The 20638-nt window shown below is 36.1% G+C and overlaps 1 protein-coding gene and 1 non-coding gene across 8 annotated transcripts in view; one reads left to right on the top strand and one right to left on the bottom strand.

Annotated features, from left to right (window-relative positions):
- The window catches only part of LOC150101263 (cyclic AMP-dependent transcription factor ATF-2-like), a 379459-nt gene that overhangs the window by 77982 nt on the left and 280839 nt on the right, over positions 1-20638 (top strand). For all 7 annotated transcript variants that reach the window (XM_090400483.1, XM_090400482.1, XM_090400481.1 and 4 more), the window contains one exon: positions 17151-17258. The gene's annotated coding sequence lies outside the window, so the exon portion shown is untranslated. The remainder of the gene's footprint in view (positions 1-17150; positions 17259-20638) is intronic.
- Positions 4565-4636, bottom strand: TRNAE-UUC (transfer RNA glutamic acid (anticodon UUC)). The gene has a single exon. It is a non-coding gene; the product is annotated as a tRNA-Glu (tRNA).

Here is a 20638-nt window from a genome sequence, read left to right as displayed (position 1 = left end):
AACAATTTTTGGGCAAATAAATTCAATCAAGAAAACCATTTCATTTCCCTTATTTCTGATGCTCCTGGCATTTGTAAACAAACACAGCAATTTTCTTTTAGGTTTATAATCAGTTCTGCCCATGCCACTTGTAAGTTGTGATTGTCCCAAACCTTACCATTCCCATTTGCCTTTATCACCACTAATCCTATATACTCTGACTCGACTACCTCAACTGAGCTCTGGGATATACAAGGTATATCCCAGACCATCCCATTCTGACTATCCTCATACACACATTCACTACTACTTTCAACATCCATTCCCCTTATACTATGTCTCCCTGTCCACTCTGACTCCCTCCCCTCCTATTTCCTTGTACATCTTGCATTCTCATTCTATCATTATCACTCACAGTACTACTATTCTCATTTACAGTCACTTCAGACCCAACATTTCTTCTGTCCAGATCATTTGCTTCACCTCTTACTTCCTCTGCTCTCTTGCTCACATCACTAATGCCCCCTTGCAGCAATAGCCACTCTGACTCACTCCTAATCCATTCATGTGCAACCCATCATTTTTTTTTACATTTCCATCATTCCTTTAAATGTCTTCCACACATTCATGATCTCTTCTCTCAGTCTCAACTTGCCATTATCTTACATTATTCAACACACCGACCATTCTTCCGACCATGTTATTATCTTTCACTCTCCTCAACAACCTCCTGATATCCATTCTTATATGCTCTTTATGTCCGACCAAGTCATTTGTTCCAACAACAACCACCACTGTGAGAAATGCTCACTTGCTCATCTGCATCTCTTATCTAATAAATCAATTATCCTGCAAATTCTCCCTGCTGAAAAACACATCTTATGGAATCTTTCATTTACCAAACCTCTAATAATGGAATCGCCATACATCAGTATTCTTGAGTCATTTCTCACCTCTTTTTCTCTGATTTCGTTCATCCTAACCTTTTGTACTTGCCCATGCTTATCCACCAAACTTCACATCTCACTATGCATATTTTTCATTTCACTTGTCATTCTTATCAACTCATTTTCAAATATTGCATCCTGGCAATTACACTATCTTTCAGTCTATTGTTTCATTTCCTCATTCTGACTTTCCTTTGCTTTCACAGTGTCACTTGCTTTCGTTTCTTCAGCTATACTTTCTTTCACTTCCGTAGTTCTGCTTGCTTCTGATTTGTGATTTAAACTATCATTTGCTCCTGCAACTGCTTCCATCCCGTGATTCATACGATGATTTTTTTTCTCACAATTACACACTTTTTCATTCCATCAGTCAGTTTTGCATTTACTGATAACTCGTAGTCCAACAGAGTGAGTTATTTTGAGACTGTCAGCAAGTTTCCATCACTGCATCCATAAATGTGACATCATTTGGGACTGTAGATACCTGCCTTTCATTCTACTCTGTCTGTATTTGCCTTCCTGTTAGTGTTCCTGTGTACAAGTGCTTAGTTGTATTTCTTTGTGCCCATGAAGATGTCTTGCTGATCAAGTGAAATGGCATAGCAATTTATTAGCTAAATAAATTTGATTAGTGATTATCATCTCTTGAGTTGCATTTTTTCCATTAACAGCAACATAGACAAACAGAATGGGAAAATAGAATAGCCTAAGAAAGGTGCATGCATGACCTGAATAGGGTGTTAGCAATGCAGGCACCCCACTCACCTCATGTGTGCACCTGTCTCACACTCATTTTGTTTACTGTTAAACACAGACTTGTTGTGTATTTGCATTATTACACTTTAATAAGTTTTAGTGTTTGTGCGTACTATGGTTGAGTACAATCCCAACTTTAAAAAACGAACCTGAACCCATACATAAATATGACAAAATTGATCTTGAAATGAAAATTTAAAAGTTTAAAGAAATGTGGAGTGGATGTGGACAAAAAAGCATAATGGCCATACAATGTGTTAATCTTGAATAACACATTATAGTGAATACAGTTTTCAAGGATGCTGTGCAAATGAACGAACATGTGAAAGCATGTGAAATCTGTTGATATTCAACAGCAGTTACAAAAAAAAAAAAAAAAAAAAAAAAAAAAAGAAAGATCTACTGCTCTTTATGACATGGAAAGATTATTAAATTAACTATGTGGATTGAAGACTAAATCCAAATGTACATTCTTCTAAGCTTAATGACAATTCAAATGAAGGCAAGTCTTTTGGAAGGCAGAAAATCAAAATATCCAAATCATTCTCAATTCTTTGTGGCACATAATGGTAGGTTCACTGTTCAGTGATATTTCATAATTTTATATGGAAGGTTGAATGGCCAATTTAAGTTTTTTTTTTTATTTGTCCTATTTATTTATATATGTGTTTGTGTGTGTGTGTGTGTGTATATATATATATATATATATACAGTTATATCCCGAATTATGCAAATCCGGAGTTTCGCGGTTTCTTATATGTACCTATTCCCGTCCCGCTTCACGCCTCACCACTAGTCGTATCTTTCAGGCGCTGGCTGCATTCTCCAGTGTCGCATATGCTGTGAACAAGCACTGATGTGTTTCGTGCGGTCTCCATTCATACACGATTTTTATAGTCTATTGCGATTGTTTAATGTTATGTTCTTGATATAACATTAAACAATATATATGACATAAAAAATAAGAATGTCATCCAAAAGAAGCAAGTCCGATTCTTCTATTGCTAGCAAGAAAAGAAAAACATTGACTTTGGAGACAAAACTCAACATTATTAAGGATTTTGAAGGCGTGAAAATTTGTGAGCTAGCAAAGAAGTTTGATCTACAGGAATCCACAGTAAGATCAATCATAAAAGAAAGGTTTACAGATTTTGGAGGACATAGATTCTAACGAGGAATGAATTGTAGCCACAAGGCATGGAATAAAAAAATCATTAGTTTGCTATGAAGAAATTTTGTGTGACAAAAAAATACATTATGCCGTCAGACGGATCTATTAGATTTTATGAAACCATCGAAATAACTTTCTTTTTTTTATGTACGAAAAACTACAATTATGATTATATTTCTTAAAAATATAGGTGTTTTTGTAAATCTTTGGTCCCAATTGTATGTTTGTATATATAAATTACATGCAAAATTATACCCTGAGTTACGCGAATTCGACTTGCATGGTTTTTGTTGGTCCCACCTACCGCGTAACTTCGGGGTTTTACTGTATATATATATATATATATATATATATATATATATATATATATATATATATATATTTATTTATTTATTTTTTATTTTCTGTTATTGTTAATATAAGACTGGTGTTCTTGTAGTCTTTTTTTTTCTCATCACCGATCTTATATTAGCAACAATAAAACCCTGAAAAGTCTGGCTTTGCTCAGCATGGGTGGATACTGATCACGATATCCCATGATCCCATACTTGCTTTTTACATTGGTGCAGGTTTGATTTTGAGATGTTTTTTAAAGAGAGTGCTGATACATTTCAACACCACCCAAATTTAAATTGTAATGACTATCTGTCTATTGCCAAGATTTGGGAGAGTCTCATCCTCATAAATGGCAAGCAATAGTGCATTTCCCCCCCCTCTCCATTCTAATTAATTAATTTGAAAAATATTTAAATTTATTATTATAATACAGCTATATTGCCTGCTTCAGTTTAGGAGTGCCCCTGTTTAAATGTCATTGGCTATTTACTCATGGGTTCTTAGGGCATTATGAGTGTAGATGTACTAAAAAGTATATGTAGCTTAAGGAATAGAAATTGCACATACCTTTTTCTGGGTGTTGTGGTTTTTCCTCTGTCTGCGATGTCGAGAACTGCAGAGTGTGTGTGTGGTGTGGGGGGGGGGTAGGCAGTTTGGTAGAATAAGTTATTCTACCAAACTGCCTACCCCCCCCCCCCACACACACACTCTGCAGTTCTCGACATCGCAGACAGAGGAAAAGCCACAACACCCAGAAAAAGGTATGTGCAATTTCTATTCCTTAAGCTACATATACTTTTTAGTACATCTACACTCATAATGCCCTAAGAACCCATGAGTAAATAGCCAATGACATTTAAACAGGGGCACTCCTAAACTGAAGCAGGCAATATAGCTGTATTATAATAGTTTATAATGAGGAGTAACATGGGAGTTTTCCCAGAAATAATATACATATTTAAATTTAATTTAATACAATGCTGTATTATTTTGTTATCCAATTAAATTTAATTTTATTTCAAATCACTTAATTTTAAATTTAGGCCACAATTGTAATCTTATTTTATTGTAACCACTCACTTAGTGACATCTTGCACGTGGCTCAGCTCTGTAAATATTACTTCACCTTGTGATTATGGTGGTGCATTGATGATGCCTAGTTAGTTTCTGGTTGAAATATTTACAGTAATAGAATATAATAATTTTATTACTGCAAATATTTCAACCAGAAACTAACAGGGTCATCATCAGTGTAATCACAAGGTGAAGGTAGAACATCATCATTGTCATAAAACTCCTGATATGTACCCTCAGGGGATGTATAGGATAATTTTCGAATAAACAAGACGAGAGAAGCCGAAAACTTAACAGTTGGTTCCCACGCCGGGAATCGAACCCGGTCCTCCTGGGTGAAAGCCAGGTATCCTAACCACTAGACCACGTGGGAACCAATTGTTAAGTCTTCGCCTTCTCTCATCTTGTTTTACTATCTTTTATTGTTTCTTTCTTTTTCTTCTATCTTTAGTTTTATATCTTAAGGTTACTTGTACCAGAAGTTAGCTTCCGACAAATTTATTTATTTTAGATCGATTGTGCCAGCCAGTAACTAGTTCCTGATACTTAAGCTTACTCTACTAACTATCTCGACAATATTATTTTTAGCATAGGGAACACGTGGTGTGCAGTCGCGGCTCCCCTCTTTATCTTACATCAAATGTCTCCCCCCACTTACACAGGTTCGAACTTTTATAAGTGGTAAGTCAGTCTCAAACAACAGAACATACAAACTTTGATTTAAAATCATGCATTTTAATATAACTAAAAATCATATACAGGAAATCATGTAATAATAATATAAAAGAAATAGGTTCATGCACAAATGCTCACGCAACTGCAATAAGCTCACTCAATCCCTCTCACATACTTCGTAATATGCAGGTTCATACAATTATATTCCAGGAGCATCAGTTAATCAATCTTATTTCCGTGGTTTGCGTTAAGATTAAATGATACTCCAATGGTTATGCAAGCTTTGGCAATACAAAGTTAATTAGATTACACATGATATGTTCACTCAATTTTATCAATTACTATTTTTGTTAAAAAAAAACTCCTTGCTATAAATCTTATACAAGTCACAGGCTTAATGTACAGAGCAGTGCCTTCACCCATTGTATCTCATATCATAAATCATCTCTTAACTATTCCACTATAGATTCACTCGTACACAAAATTACAAATTACAACAGGAAGGTCCTATCAATACGTTCAGTCCAAAAACGGATCTTCTGTTGTGTCAAGCAGGGCTATGCTAAAAGTTCTCATCCTTTTTGCTCTCTCTGGTTTTACACCACTTGAGATATATATATATATATATATATATATATATATATATAGTGTAAAAAATATGCACCTTACCGGCTATTTTCCATAGCGAAATGGTTCCTTTGTTTTAGATCTGGTCCTTCCTCGGACGTGGCAAGATTTCTTTGTCGCTCCGCTGTCTATCTCTGTTCATTCTTTTCGAAGTGTGGCTCCTTCACTATTGTCACATTGGCGGCAAACTCACCAATGGCCCTGTCTGCTGGTTCCCTGTTGTTCAGTTGGACGTCCTGTACACATCGGGTCCCACAGCAACGTGGAAAGTTTCTAGACACCGGCGACATGCTTTCTCAGCCCTCACGGCCCTCGAACTGGAATACCTAAAAATGCAGAAACAAGAGAGCATTTGAAGTATGCGCCGCTCCTTATATCTCAATGGCGAGCACCCTCACTCTATCTATGTCACTCACTCAGGCTTGATTCATCAGATAACGATGAGGTCATGTCCTTTTCTCGGCGGCCTTCTCGATGGAACTGTTGCTGCAGTGGTTACCGGATGACTTTTCGGGTTTTCTGCTGTGTCATGGACTATTGCGTAGTGATCAGACCTTCTGCTGATTGGTTAACATAATTTTCCCTGTATTGGGTATGATTCTAAAACAGTATTTGGATTACACTACAAGAAAATTATCAATTAAGTTAATATACCTTTCAATTACAAGTTATTTATTACCTCTCTGCCTCTGCTCTTGAGAGTTTAAGCATGTCGTGTTTGAAACAAATGGCCGACTTATAGTGGGGTAGTTATTTCTGACACAACAAAAGAAAATAGTATCTTAACATAAAGACATGCTTAAACTCTCAAGAGCAGAGGCAGAGAGGTAATAAATAACTTGTAATTGAAAGGTATATTAACTAACACCTTATATTCCCAAGATTTCTCAACTGTTTGTGTCTTAAAGTGAACATCTGATCCTGACAATCTGTATTTTTCCTGAATCCAGCTTGTTCTTTACCAAGCTTTCCTTTCACAATTTTTCTTAGCTGTTTCTCAAGTAATCATGTTAATTCTGTTTACAGAGCTGAGCCATGTAAATACATGTCTAATAAACATTATTATGCTGTAAGTTCTATTAAACATTCATCTTATAAGTTCATGTTATACTTCATCTTTGACTGTATATTCATTATAGTTTTCATTAACCTTTTCACTTTTGTGGTCTCTGTTACTTTCCCCTTATTTGTTATATAATTCTTGATAAAATTTATCTATTATCTCCAACATTTTGTTCTGTTTGTAATCAGTATTCCATTTTCATCTTTTTATACCTGTCATATAAAGATTAACTGCATTATCCGGAAGTTTCTTGTTTTATTTATACTGTTGTAATTTTCTATTGCTGTTCTTTTCATTCTTGTACCAGATATATATCCTCTCTTATAGCCTCAGAATCACCATTACTCTTTTATTTACTTGAGTTCAACCAGCATGTAAGTCTAAATGTATGGAGACTCGTTAGTACGAGGTGTGTTAGTAGAGGATTTGACAAAATCGTACCAACCTGGTGCGACCATAAAGGATGTAACTGAGTCTATTAGAGAGCAAAAGGAAAGGGTGAAAGAAATGATTGTTGTGGCAGGTATGAATGATTTGAAAGGAGATAAAATGGAAATGATAGAAGACCTGAATGAATTGTTTGAGGTAGCAAAAGAAAAGAGTGAGAGAGTTAGAATGATTAGTCTTTTGCCACGGTATGACAGTGAAATGTTTAAAAGGAGGGCCATAATTGCGAATGACTTTATGCGTGGGTTATGTATGACGAGTGGTGTGGAATTTGTGGACGTGTGGAGTGAGTTTGATGGGCGAAACGATCTATATAAGATGGATGGCTTGCATTTGAATGGTTATGGTGTAAGAAGACTTGAGAAAGTGTTGCTGAATGTAGTGGATGTGCAAATTCAGGAAAACGAGTGGGGAGTAGATATACAGTCCTTAGGGAGGCAGTTGAATGTAAGAATGAATATAATATGCTAGAGCAAATAAGGACAACAAACCAGAGTGGGATAGTTAATATAAGGCATCAAGGTAGGGTTGGGGCTAATGGGAGTCTTAAATTCATGTACACTAATACTAGGAGCATTAGGAACAAGAAGGAAGAGTTTTTGGCCATGGTTGGCACTTCCAGACCACAGGTTATTGGTATTAGTGAAACATGGCTGACTGTAGATGATATAGCTAGTGGGATTGAATGTGATGGGTATAGTGTGTTCAGGAATGATAGAGAGAATAAAATGGGGGGAGGAGTATTGTTGATGATAGCTGATGAGCTACAGCCAAGGAGAATAGAAGTTGAATTGCAGGATAGAGAAAAGAGCACATTTGAGGCCATTTGGTGTGAGATTGTGGCTAGCAGAACTAAATATACAATTGGGTGCTGCTATAGACCAGGTGATGGAAAAGATGGTGGTGACAGTATGCACAAGCAAATAGAAGAAATGAGTGGAAGGAGGGTGATTATTATGGGAGATTTCAACTATGGTCGCATTGATTGGAGTGAGGAGAGGACACACGGGAGGAAGGAATTGGATTTTATGCGTTTATTAAGGGATAACTATCTGCGACAGCATGTAATGGAAAATACCAGGGGGCAGAGAGTGCTGGACCTAGTAATTACATCTGAGGATTTGGCTGTAACAAATATGACCACATTGCCACCAATCGGTGAGAGTGATCATTGGGTCTTGACTTGGGAGGTGGCTAAAGGTGTAGAATTTTCAATTAAGACAGGGTACATGTGGAATTATCAGGCTGGAAAGTATTACAAGCTTAGGAGTTTGATTGGCTCAGTGCCATGGCATGTACAACTGCAAGGACTAGAAGTTGATAGTGCATGGGAGGTAGTTAAGAAGTGCTTGCATGAAGCAATGGCTAACTGTATACCTAGAGTCCGAATAATAAATCAAGTAATGGTTAAATGGATGAATAACACCATTAAGCTTGAGCTGCAAAAAAAGAAACAACTATGGAAGGAATTTAAGGAGAAAGGTGACCGGCAGGCACATGAACGGTATAAAGCGCAGGCCAGAAGGGTGACGAGTGTGGTAAGAAAAGCAAAAAAGATTACGAAAGAACATTGGCCATGCAGGCTAAAGAGAATCCTAAACAGTTTTTTAGATATGTAGCAAGTAAAAGGAAAAATGTACATGGCAGAATGATTTTAAAGAATGCCGATGGTAGGGAGGTAACTGAATCAGTTGAGATAGCTGAGTTACTGAGTGAGCACTTTGCAAGAATATATCATCCAGGTGGTGACATTGCAGAAACGAATAAACGTAGATTATATGGGAATTGTGATTAATGAAGTGGAGGTGAGTAGTCTATTGCATAACCTCAATGTCAATACATCTGTGGGATTGGATGGTATACCAGCTCGTGTTGTAAGTGAAGCGGCTAAAGAATTGTCAGCGCCCTTGACCATTTTGTTTAATTTGAGCCTCAGGACTGAGTCAGTCCCAAGGGGGTGGAAAGAGGGGAAAATAGTTCCACTGCACAAAGGTGGTTCCAAAGCTGCTGTTGAAAATTACCGGCCAATCAGCATAACAGGAATCATTATCAAGGTCTTAGAGAAAATAGTCAAGAGGAAAATACAAGATTGGATAGAAGAAAATGGGATACTGTATCGGGGACAGCATGGTTTTGTGAAGGGTAGGTCATGCCTCAGTAACTTGCTCACGTATTATAACACAGTGACGGCTGAACTGGATAAGGGTAATGGGTTTACAGTGATTCTACTGGACCTTGCCAAGGCCTTTGACAGGATACCACATGGAACCCTAATCAGTAAACTGGAGCAGATGGGGATAGATATAGGGTTGGTAAGATGAATAGGAGGGTGGTTGAAGGAGAGATACCAGAGAGTGGTTTATTCAGGAGTGGAGTCAAAAAGACGGCTTGTGACTAGTGGAGTGCCGCAGGGCTCTGTTCTTGGACCACTGCTTTTCAATTTGTTCATCAATGATATTGGAAAAGATTTGAGAGGAAGTGTTCACTTGTTTGCTGATGATGCAAAGTTGGGTAGAGAAATTGTGAGTGCACAGGATGTCAAAATTTTACAGGATGATTTCGATAGTTTGGAGGACTGGGCTAGGAAAAATGGATGTCAGTTTAATGTGGCAAAGTGTAAGGTTATGCACTTTGGGGTGAAAAGAACAGCAGCAGTATATCGCATTGGTGGAACCATACTCCAGGAGATTGATGAGGCCAGGGATTTGGGAGTGCTGGTGGATAGGGAGTTGAAGTTTAGGGGGCACATTGCAAAAGTGACTAAAACAGCTCACCAAATCACTTGGCTTATGAAAAATACTTTAACACGCAGAGACAAACTAGTTGTTGTTCCTCTGTATCGAGCCTTGATAAGACCCCACTGGACTTCTGTGCCCAGTTATGGGCACCAGGGTTTCTTCGTTATGGGGAGGAAGTGGAGAGGGTCCAGAGACGAGTGACCAAGATGATAGCAGGTCTGTGGAATGAACCTTATGAGAATAGGTTGAGGATTTGTGGGTTGCAGAAATTGGATGATAGGCGAAGGAGGGGTGATACGATTGAGACATTCAAATTACTGAAGGGTTTTTATAAGATTGATCCAGAAGATATTTTTGAAAATATGACTGGTGGTGGGAGGACTAGGGGCCATGCATGGAAGCTGGGCAAGAGCGTGGTTGACAAGGGTGTTAGAGCTAGGTTTTTTACTTGGAGAGTGGTGAATGAATGGGATAAGCTTCCAGAGTCTGTTGTGGGTGCTACGACCGTGAATGAGTTCAAGGCAAGATATGATAGATACTGTGTGAATGCTGAATAGTTATTCCAGACATGATGTTAGGGCCTCCCTTGATGAGTCTGTCGACTCCTTGGAGTTTCCCGGAACAATAACAATAACAATAAATAGTCCTATCAGGATATCATACTCATTCAACCATGTTTCACTTATAAATAAATTCATTCAGTGAATCAATTTCATCTTTCCTATTTTTAATGCTCCAGGCATTCATAAATAAGTGCAGCAATTTGCTTTTAGGTCTTTAACTAGTCTTATCCATGCTGCCTCTTATCTGTGATTTTCTTTCTAGACATTTCTCTAGTCTAATCACCTTCATCAATCACTTATCCCATATATCTCTTCAGACTCGATTACTCCAGTTATATCCCATGCAATCTCATTCCATTTTTATACTAATCATTCTCATCAATGTTCTCTCTAATGTCCGCTGCCCCAGGAGCACATGGAAAAGGTGGTTGTGCTGCTAGCGCGTGAAGACTGATGCAACACATGATGTCACCTGTTAAAAAAAGATAAGTATTAGTATCAAGGAAAGATCATCATCATGCATATCAAGGATTTAGGCCTAGCGTGGCCTGTTCCTTAGAAGTCATCGTTCAATCTTTTAAGAGGATGTCCTGGTTTTCTTTTTCCTAATGGCTTGCACTTTAAGGCTTGTTTTGGTAATCTTTCTATTTTCATTCTTTGAACGTGTTCCATCCATTTATGTTTATATTTTTAAATTTTTTCTATTACTGATTCTTGGTTTAATTCTTTCATAATTTCTTCATTTTTTTGTGATCAGTTAGAGTATACTTTTCAGTTTTTCTCATAAACTTCATTTCTGCTGTTATTAATCTTCATTTTGTCCAGATATCACTTCCATACAATAAGACAAGTAGGGCTAATGTATTGTATACTTTTAGTCTGGTTTGTTTTTGAACTAGGTTTGGTTTAAATATAGAGTTAATTACACCTGTTATTTTCAAATATTTTGCAATTTTAAGCTTATATCTTTTTCATTTTCATATGTGATCATACATCCTAGGTAGTTAAATGAATTCAACTGTTCTAAGATCGTGTTATCTATTACTATTTTAGTTCTTACTGGATCTTGTCCTTTTAAGGCCATAGTTTTTGATTTTATTATTATTATTATTATTATTATTCAGGCCTCCATGGAGTCAAAAGACTCTAGGCTTCCTAAGAAACACAAAGTCTATCAAGACATTGAGGGGAGTTCTCCTCTGAGAAACACACACACAAAGTCTGTCATACTAATCCTTAAACTCATTGACCATTCTCGCTCTCACCATTCCATCAGGCAATGCATTCCATGGTTCACCTCCATGCAAAGAAACCACTCCTCACCCTCTTGCAAACAGTTTCCTTTCGTAACTTCCAGGGATGGCCTCTTGTCATCACTCCCTCCCACTATTCAACCAAGCGAAAGAACTCCCCAGTGTCAACCCTGTCACCATCTCTCAACAGTATTTATCTGTTGATATTATCATACTATAATCTTTGGCTATCTCATTTAGATCTAAAATAGCTTTCTGCAAGTTATCTTCAGAATTTGTAATTATTTGGTCATCGGCAAAAAGGAGAGTGTTTAAGTTCACAGTAGGATAAAGTTTAATACCTTGATGGAAATTTTTATTCCATTTTATTATTATTTCATTTAGGTAAATATTAAAGAGAGTTGCTGAGAGGGGGGGGGCATCCCTGTCGGACCCCTTTGTTTATCTCTCTCTCGTATATGATAGCTCATGATTTAATCTTATTTGTATTTGATTATTTTCATATATACTTATAATAGCTTTTAGGATATTATTTGGTATTTGTCTTTCTTTTAATTTGTTAAATAAAATGCTTCTTTTAACTTTGTCAAATGCTTTTTCAAAGTCAATAAATGCAATCTGTGTTTCTAAATTGCATTCTCTTCTTTTCTCTATTATTAATTTTAGGCAAAAGGCTGGGTCTATACATGATCATCCTTTTCTAAATCCATTCTGTACTTCTAAAATAAAGTTTTCGGAATATTTCATTAATTTGCTATTTAAAATTCTGCTATATATTTTGTAACAGGAATTTAGTATACTTATACCTCTATAGTTTTTAGGATCATCTCTATTACCTTTTTTAAATATAGGAATCACTATTGCTTTTTTCTATTCTGTTGGGGGATTACCAGTTGAATAAATTTTATTTAAAAATAATAGGAGTCTTTCTTTGAATCTTGTTTCTGCATATTTATATAGTTCTGAACCTAGTTTATCTTCTCCAGGTGATTTTCTGTTTCTTGTTTCTTTCAGGCTGATTTCTAATACTTTAGTTATTTCATTTTCATTAAATGTTTGCCAGTTGCCTTTTTAAAAATATTCATCTGTCCACAATTCTGTGTAGAAATTTAGAAATTCTTCTAATTTCAATTCAGTGTTTAATTTTATGTTTTCTTTATTAGCTGCATTTAGGTGTTTCAAAATCTTATATACATTGGGTCTTATTTTGTATAAATCATGTTCTAAATTAGAAACGAATTTGTTCCATGATTCTCTGTCTTTTTCTGACTTCTCTTTTAGCTATGGCTCTTATTCTTTTATATTCTATTTCATCTTCTAATCTTTTACTGCTTAACCATTTATGATAGGCTTCTTTTTTCATTTTGATTATTTCTTTGGTTGTATCATCCCATATCTTTAGTTTTTTCCTTTCATTGAATTTTTTGGTCTTTCCTAAGCTTTTATTTGCTGTTGCATTTAGTATCATTTTTATATTAAGGCATTCTTTTTCTATTTCTTCATTTTGTTTTATTTTATCTAGATATTGGTTAATTCTTTGTTCATATAGCCATTGTATATTTGTGTCATTTAATAGTCTAGTTTTATAAACAAACATTTTAAATTTTCTTTCTATTCTTGTTACTTATAGCCATTTAGGTGGTGATCTTAATTTTATTTTAATGAGGAAGTGGTCACTACTTATTTCATATCCTCTGTGAACTCGAACATCTAACGAAAACTTTGATGTCTTTTCATTTAATATAAAATAATCTAATATTTATTTCCATCCTCTTGCTGCCCAAGTATATTTATGTATGTCTTTATGTTTATAGAAAGAATTCATTATTTTTAGGTTATTATAAACTACAAAGTCAATCAATTTTTTATCATTCCTGTTTAGAGTATGTTCTCCATATATTCGTGTATTATTATTAATTTTTGTGTTTCCAATTCTTGCATTTAAGTCTCCTGCTAAAATTACATAATCATTTTTATTTATTTTATTATTAATATTTTGTAGCTGATTATAAAATTCAATATTATCCTGTTCTCTTCCTTCTTCTGGGGCATATAAACCAATTATTGTTAAATAACCTCTATCTATTTTTATTCTAGCTTCTATTGTTCTTTCATTCCATAATTTATAATGTTTTAACTATTTTGAATTCGGCTTAAAAGTAGAATTATGTTCTCCGTGTCAGGTGACTAGCCTGATGATGGATAGTTCGGTGGTAGGGCTGCTACCTTAAGGCTACTGAACTAGCCTTGTTCCAAATTTAAATCCAAAGGAGGAATAGGGTATATTAAAGGGGAAAGAGTAGATTATAGTACAATAGAGTAGAATTATAGTAAAGGTTTATAAAGGGGACATGGTTATAAGGCTAGAAATGGAAAGATCCATGGCCTTCGAGTACTCTAATAGCTTAAGGGTCATAAAATAAGAAGAGTTGGCTGATAAGGCCTTATAGGAAAGATTAATGTGAGTGGCTCTTCCTCTCAAAGTAGAAGTGGATAGATCCAGCTAGGGAACTACGGGAATGCCACTTCCCTTACAATCAAGATGATTGCCCCTTTTTGGCCCTGTTGGTCCACGAGTCCTTATTCAGTATATCGGACCATCCCACCATATTATATACGTGTGTGTGTGTGTGTGTGTGTACACACACACACACACACACACACACACATACATACATACATACATACATGGTGGGCTCCCCTATCCACCACCCAGGGGGGGGACGCACTCTCTAGGGGTTACAGGGTCCCTCGAAAGATCAAGGAAAGATATTATTGTATTTGTTTTGTTACCAATACTGTTTTTCAGTTTGCACTGTTCAAATTGATGATTTTTTGTATAATTATGTATAATTTTTTGTATAATTTGTATAATTATATATAATAAAAATATACAAAAAAATTTGTATATTTTTGTATAATTATATTTTGTATAATTGTTAAGGTTTTACTGTCTCGGTATTGTCTCTGCATGTATCGGTTGTATTCAACACAGCACCTGACAGTTTTAACACTGCATTTAAAGTTATTCTTAGCATACTTGATTTTGTAGCTTGCTATGCATGCAGTCTGTACACATCCTGTTATGTGGCAGGTTCGATACGGGAATGTGTATGTGTGCATGAAATGTAGACAGTGGGAGGTGCTGGGAGATAAAAGTGTTTTGATCTCATGATTTAGTGGTAACAGAGACAATGACTTTGAAAATGAGTGATTTTCAGTTCTTGGGTGCCAGTAGTATGCTGGAGGGTGGAGAGAATATTAAAGACATACACATAGGTTTAACCTTGGTCAGTGTAGCAGATGGAGATGGTTTGTCTGATGACCAATACTGTGTGTGTATGTGATTGTAAATTGAAAGATATGAATGTGTGGAGAGAGAAATAGAACTGCTGAGAAAGGAGATAGAAGGAATGAAGACTGAGTTGAGGATGATGATTGAAGATCTTGGGAGGATAGAGAGGTTGGCTGGTGTGAGAGGAAGAAGAGTGGTGTAAGAGAATGGATAATGTCATATTTTTTTTTTTATTTTTCCATTACTCAGGTTAGTGGATTTGATTGATGATAGGCTCTATGCTACATATAACAAAGTTGTATATGAGGGAGAAGTATCAAGGTGTAGGAAGGTTACAAGTGCAGTTCCACATTGTTCAATCTTTATGTCACTGATATTGTCATAGGACTGCAGGGTGATGTTCAATTGTTTGCAGATGTTGGGAAGCTTATTAGTAATAGTGCTGATGTTTCGATTCTTCAAGAGAATTTGAATAAGCTGGAAAGGTAGATAAACGAATGGGGGATGTCAGTTTAATGCAACTAAATGTAAGGTTTTAAATTTTGGGATCCACAAATGGAATGCTTCATGCTCACTTAGTGGAGTTATGCTGAAAGAAATGGGGGAGAGGCAAGGGATCTTGAGGTAATGTGGGTAAAGACTTGAAGTGCTGAGGTTATGAAATCATCTCAGAAAATTGTGATAATGTTGAGGAGAACATTCACCTTGAGAGATAAAAATGTGCCAGTCCCATTGTATAAAGCTTTGATCAAACTGCATCTGGATTTCTCTGTTCTGATCTGATCCACTGGGATTTGAAGGGGATGAAGTAGCCTTGGAGAGAGAGAATGTAGAGACAGATAACAAAACTGATATTAGGACTGCACAATGTTGAGAATGAGGATAGACTGACAGCATACAGACTGCAGTGTTTGGATAGAAGGCAAAGTGGGTGGGGATATGATCAAGACATTTAAGCTGTTGAAGGGTTATTATGTTAACACTGAAGAGATTTTTCATATTGTAGAACGAGGGAAAGGAGCAAGCAGAAGGGGCCATCCTTGGAAGTTGCGAAAGGTAGTAAAAGGGATAAGAAGTAAGTTTTTTGCATGGCGAGTGGCTGGGGATGGAATGTATTGCCTGAGAGGGTGGCAAACATACAGATTGTGTATTGAGTTTAAGGAGTGGTATGATAGACTTTGTGTTTACCTCCTACAATAAGCCTTGTGATTCCATGGAGGTCAGGAAAATAATAATAAAACTTTTTGTGTGCAAATTAATTTGCACACTTGTTGCTATAAAAATCCATTGCCGTTTGCACATGTCCAAGTGACTCTATTGTCTAAACAGTACACACTTTAAACAAATATGCCCAGGATCTTGCTGATGTCAGCATTATTTTCCCACATGGTACAGGCTAAAAGTCCATTCTAACTCAATACACTCTAATTATTTAGAGTGCATTAAGTTGGAATGGATTATAGTAATATTTTATTATTATTATTATTATTCAGGCCTCCATGGAGTCAAAAGAATCATCGTGGGAGGTCCTTCCTAATAACATAAAGTCTGTCAAGACTCATCGAGGGGGGGGGGGGATCCCCCTTAAGAAACACAAAGTCTATCATACCACTCTTTAAACTCATTGACCGTTCTCGCTCCCACCACTCCATCAGGCAATGCATTCCACGGTTCAACCACCCTCCACGCAAAGAAACCACTCCTTACCCTCTTGCTCACAGTTTCCTTTTGTAACTTCCAGGGATGGACTCCCTGGAAATTTGAGTGAAGACATTGGAGAAATTACTAAATAAAATAGATAACAAGTATAATTTATTATATAATTCATTTCTATAGTACATTCAAAGGTTATAAGTTGGAAATTCTGAAAGAAAAAAAAAAATTTACATTCAGTTACTAGGTATGTGCTAATCCTAATTTTGCACACTACTGCTGCTACTTTTTCTCTCCATTCATGAGCACTTCATTCTCACCTGTTCCTGTTATGTAGGTATGGTAAACATTTTGGTTGGTCAAGCAACTGTAGGCTGAAATGATTTTTTTATTTATTTTTTTTAAATGTTAGCTTTCTAATATCTGTTGCTTATGCATTTAGAAAGTAAAATATACTTAAGACTTAAGTCTTATAATGAATTTCAATATCTTCAGTTTGAATGGTTCACAAAGTTTCACTTGATAGAAATGTATTTTGAATATTTGACTTTCTTTACTTGCAACTTGTTGTAGGTATACAGTTTTGTTCAGATGATATTCAAATCAGGAAATGCTAAAGAAAAAGAAATGGTTGAAATGATTCTCTTGTGAGGAAGAACATGAGGGCAAGTTTAGCTTACAGTAAGTGAGAAAAATGGATTCATGAAATAAATTTCTGATGAATTAGTTAAGTTAAAGTGCAGATTGAATTATTTTTCAGTGACTTTAAACTGCATTTTTAGGTAATTCTTGTAGTAATATAAGTTTTAAAATTCTAATATCTTTTTAGGGAAAATTTAAATTCTTGTCACAAGGTGAATATTAGAGATAACTTAGTTTATTCTGGTTGCATGGCTTATACGTTAGCTGTTCATAACTATTATTTTTCAGGAAATAACATATATTGAATATTAATTATAATAACTATAGTACTTTGTATATTATGGCAATGATATGTGCATGCAGGCACTAGCATGGGGTAAATGAAACTGGAGAAAGGCAACAAAAGTCAGGCCTAGAGTTCTAAATAGCACTCCCTAGTGGACTGAATTGGGTGGTCTTAGTTATTGGGCTGAAGATCTGAGGATCAGTGCTTCCCAAATTTGTTGAGGTTCAGAAAGTTTCTCAGGGTTGAGGTAGATTCCAGGAATAGCCTCTCATATTTGTATTTGCTGCAGTGAAGAAGAGTGGGTTTCTTCCAGCAAAGTATGGTCAGCTAGTCCAGAGCTGAAACAGATGTAGTTCATTGTTCAGAAATTCTGATATTAGTTGTCCTGCCTGTTTGGCCATAGTAGGACGGTTTTCAACTGCAGTTACAAACTGTCCTCTAAAGCCATTTAGGACTCTTGGCCCGACTTTTGCTGCCGTTCTTCAGCCTCATTTATCCAGTGTTAGTGCCTGCATGTACATATCATTGCTTTGTGATCACTGACATTGGCAATGTAACATTGCCGAATATAGGAAGCTTTAATTAAAGTCATTAGAATTAATATTTAGTATATGTTGTTATTTCCTGAAAAATAATAATTATTTTAGTTTATATTGAAAGCAAAAGCTGGGTTGCACATGTTCTACAGATAAGTCTTTTATTTAGTGAATATTAGTAATCTAAGTAATTATTTGTTTCTTTAAGAAATCTAATATGGTATGTCACTTAGAAAGCATTTTAATACATGGCACCGATGCGTACAAGTCAAATGGGTGCCAAGGCTTCCTTGTTCACTGAGTTTAGCATGAGCGATTTTGTGTGATGTAGTGTATGTTCTGTGATTTCATTATCAAGAGTGAACAGGTTGTGTTATGAAAGCGAGAATGGAGTGAGAATTTGTTGTAAATGTTTCATGTGCCAGTACAAGAAATGTGAGTTGTGTGGAAAACAAATTGGCAAATGTTAATGATGTAAGGAAAGGTAGAGAAAGTGTCCTGGCCAAATCAGTAGTAGTGAATGACAGTGTGCAGAATGAGAGCATGAAAGAAGTGGCTGAAAGTAATGTGGATGATGAACTGATGGTAAAGAGTGAAATGACGTGTGTTTATGTTGCATCTTTCACAGGACAAAACGAGCTAGAGTGACTGGAGAAATAATTGTTGTGTGTTACAGAAAGTGGGAGAATGAAAGAAAATGTGAAATCAGAAAGTGTGAAAGTGCAAAAAACTGGAAATAAGGATAAAGTATTATATGTAGATTTGATGATAAGAGGTATACTTAATGAGCAAGTGACATGTGCATGTTTGTCAAGTGCAAAAATCAAGGATGTTAGTGATGCTGTCAGTTTTCAGAAGGGAGAAGTGAAAGATGATTGTTATGGTAGGAACAAATGATTATGTAAGGGGAAAAATATGCAATGAGAGAAGATATGAAAGAGTTGTTGAAAGAAGCAAAATTAAGGGTGAGGAAATAAAAATTGTGAGTCTGCTGTCTCGGTATGATAGGACAGAGTTGAGAAGAGCCATGATTGCTAATGAATCAGTGAGAAGATTGTGCAGGAGGAATGGTGTGCAGTTTATTTATGTATGGAGTTAATTTGATGGACGTATATATGCCCACTTAAATGGTTTTTGAGTTAGGTGTTTGGAGAAAGTGTTGTTTAGTGAGAATTTGAAAGTGCAAAACCAGGGAAACTGGAGATTTATTAGGGGAGATACAATCTAGCATGTGTCTGGCCACCCCTGTGATAAATGAGCATGTGTACAGAATTTATCATACAATACTGAATGTGAATTCACAGGTTTCTGATTAGAATGAGTTGGCAATGACATTACGCGAGGATTAGTGTGGATACAAGGGAATGTTGAAATGCATGTATATGAATGCAAGAAGTATTAGAAATAAGGGAGAGGAGTTTTTAGCATTGGTCAGTTTGACTTGGCCAAAAATTATAGGCATCAGTGAGACCTTGTTGTTGTTGACAAAAAATGATACAGTTACAGGGATAGAATGTAAATGATATTATATTTTCAGAGGGGGGGGGGGGGTAGAGGGAATAGGACAGGAGGTGGAGTATTGCTGATGATAGCTGAAGTTTTCCAGCCAACAAAATTCAAAGTTAAAGAAAATTTTAAGCCAGGGGGAGATAGTTCATTTGAGACTCTCTGGGGTGAGGATAGAGGCAAATAGGACAAAATATATTATAGGGTTCTGAAATAGACAATGGAATCAACAGGAAGATGCAGAAGCCATGTGTTGGCAAATTAGCACAAATGAGTGCAGGTAGAACAATTATTATGGGTGATTAACTATGAGAACATAGATTGGAGGGAGGAAAGGGGGTAGGGCAAGATGGAAGTGGAATTTATACAGTTGCTAAGGAATAATTACATGAAACTACATATTATAGAGGAGACAAAGGATCCGACAGTGTTGAATCTAATAATAACATCAGAAGATATATCCGTAGCCAAGGTAGACACTGCCTCCAACTGGGGAGAGTGACCATGCAGTCTTGTTCTGAGTTGCCAAACATATGGAATTCTCTGTCAAAAAAGGGTTTATGTTGAATTTTAAAGCTATATTTATGACAGACTTCGGAGTCATCTTGGAACAGTGCACAACTGACACAAGGATGTCAGTTGTGCATGGGAAGTGCCCATTAATTGTTTGAGAGAAGCATTATCAGACTACATACTCAAGGTCAGGAGGATAAACAAAGCTGGAATCAAGTGGGTGAGTTGAGATACAAAGCAAGAACTGCAAAAAAAGAAAACACTGTGGAGAGAATATAAAGAAAAAGGTGATCCGCATACTCAGCATAGAGGAAAAAGAAATAATTTAGTTGTTGCTGAGTGATCATTTTGCAAAGGCGTATCATCTAGGTGGAGATTTTGCAGTTGTTGATGTGACAGAGATGCATATCAAAATTAAGGTAGATGAACAGGAGGTGTTCAGCATATTGAAAAATATGAATGCGAAAACAGTGGGATCAGATAGCATACCAGCCTGTGTACTATATGAATGTGCAACAGAATTGACATTACCTCTGATGAAGTTGTTCAATCTAAATCTCAGCTCCGACAGGGTTCAG

The sequence above is a fragment of the Typopeltis vanoorti genome, chromosome 11 (genome assembly GCF_054136105.1).
Source record: "Typopeltis vanoorti isolate ZY-2024b chromosome 11, IOZ_Tvanoo_1.0, whole genome shotgun sequence".
Taxonomy (NCBI): Eukaryota; Metazoa; Arthropoda; class Arachnida; order Uropygi; family Thelyphonidae; genus Typopeltis; species Typopeltis vanoorti.
Note: the sequence above shows the minus strand (reverse complement) of the source record. Positions and strands in the feature narration are given on the sequence as shown.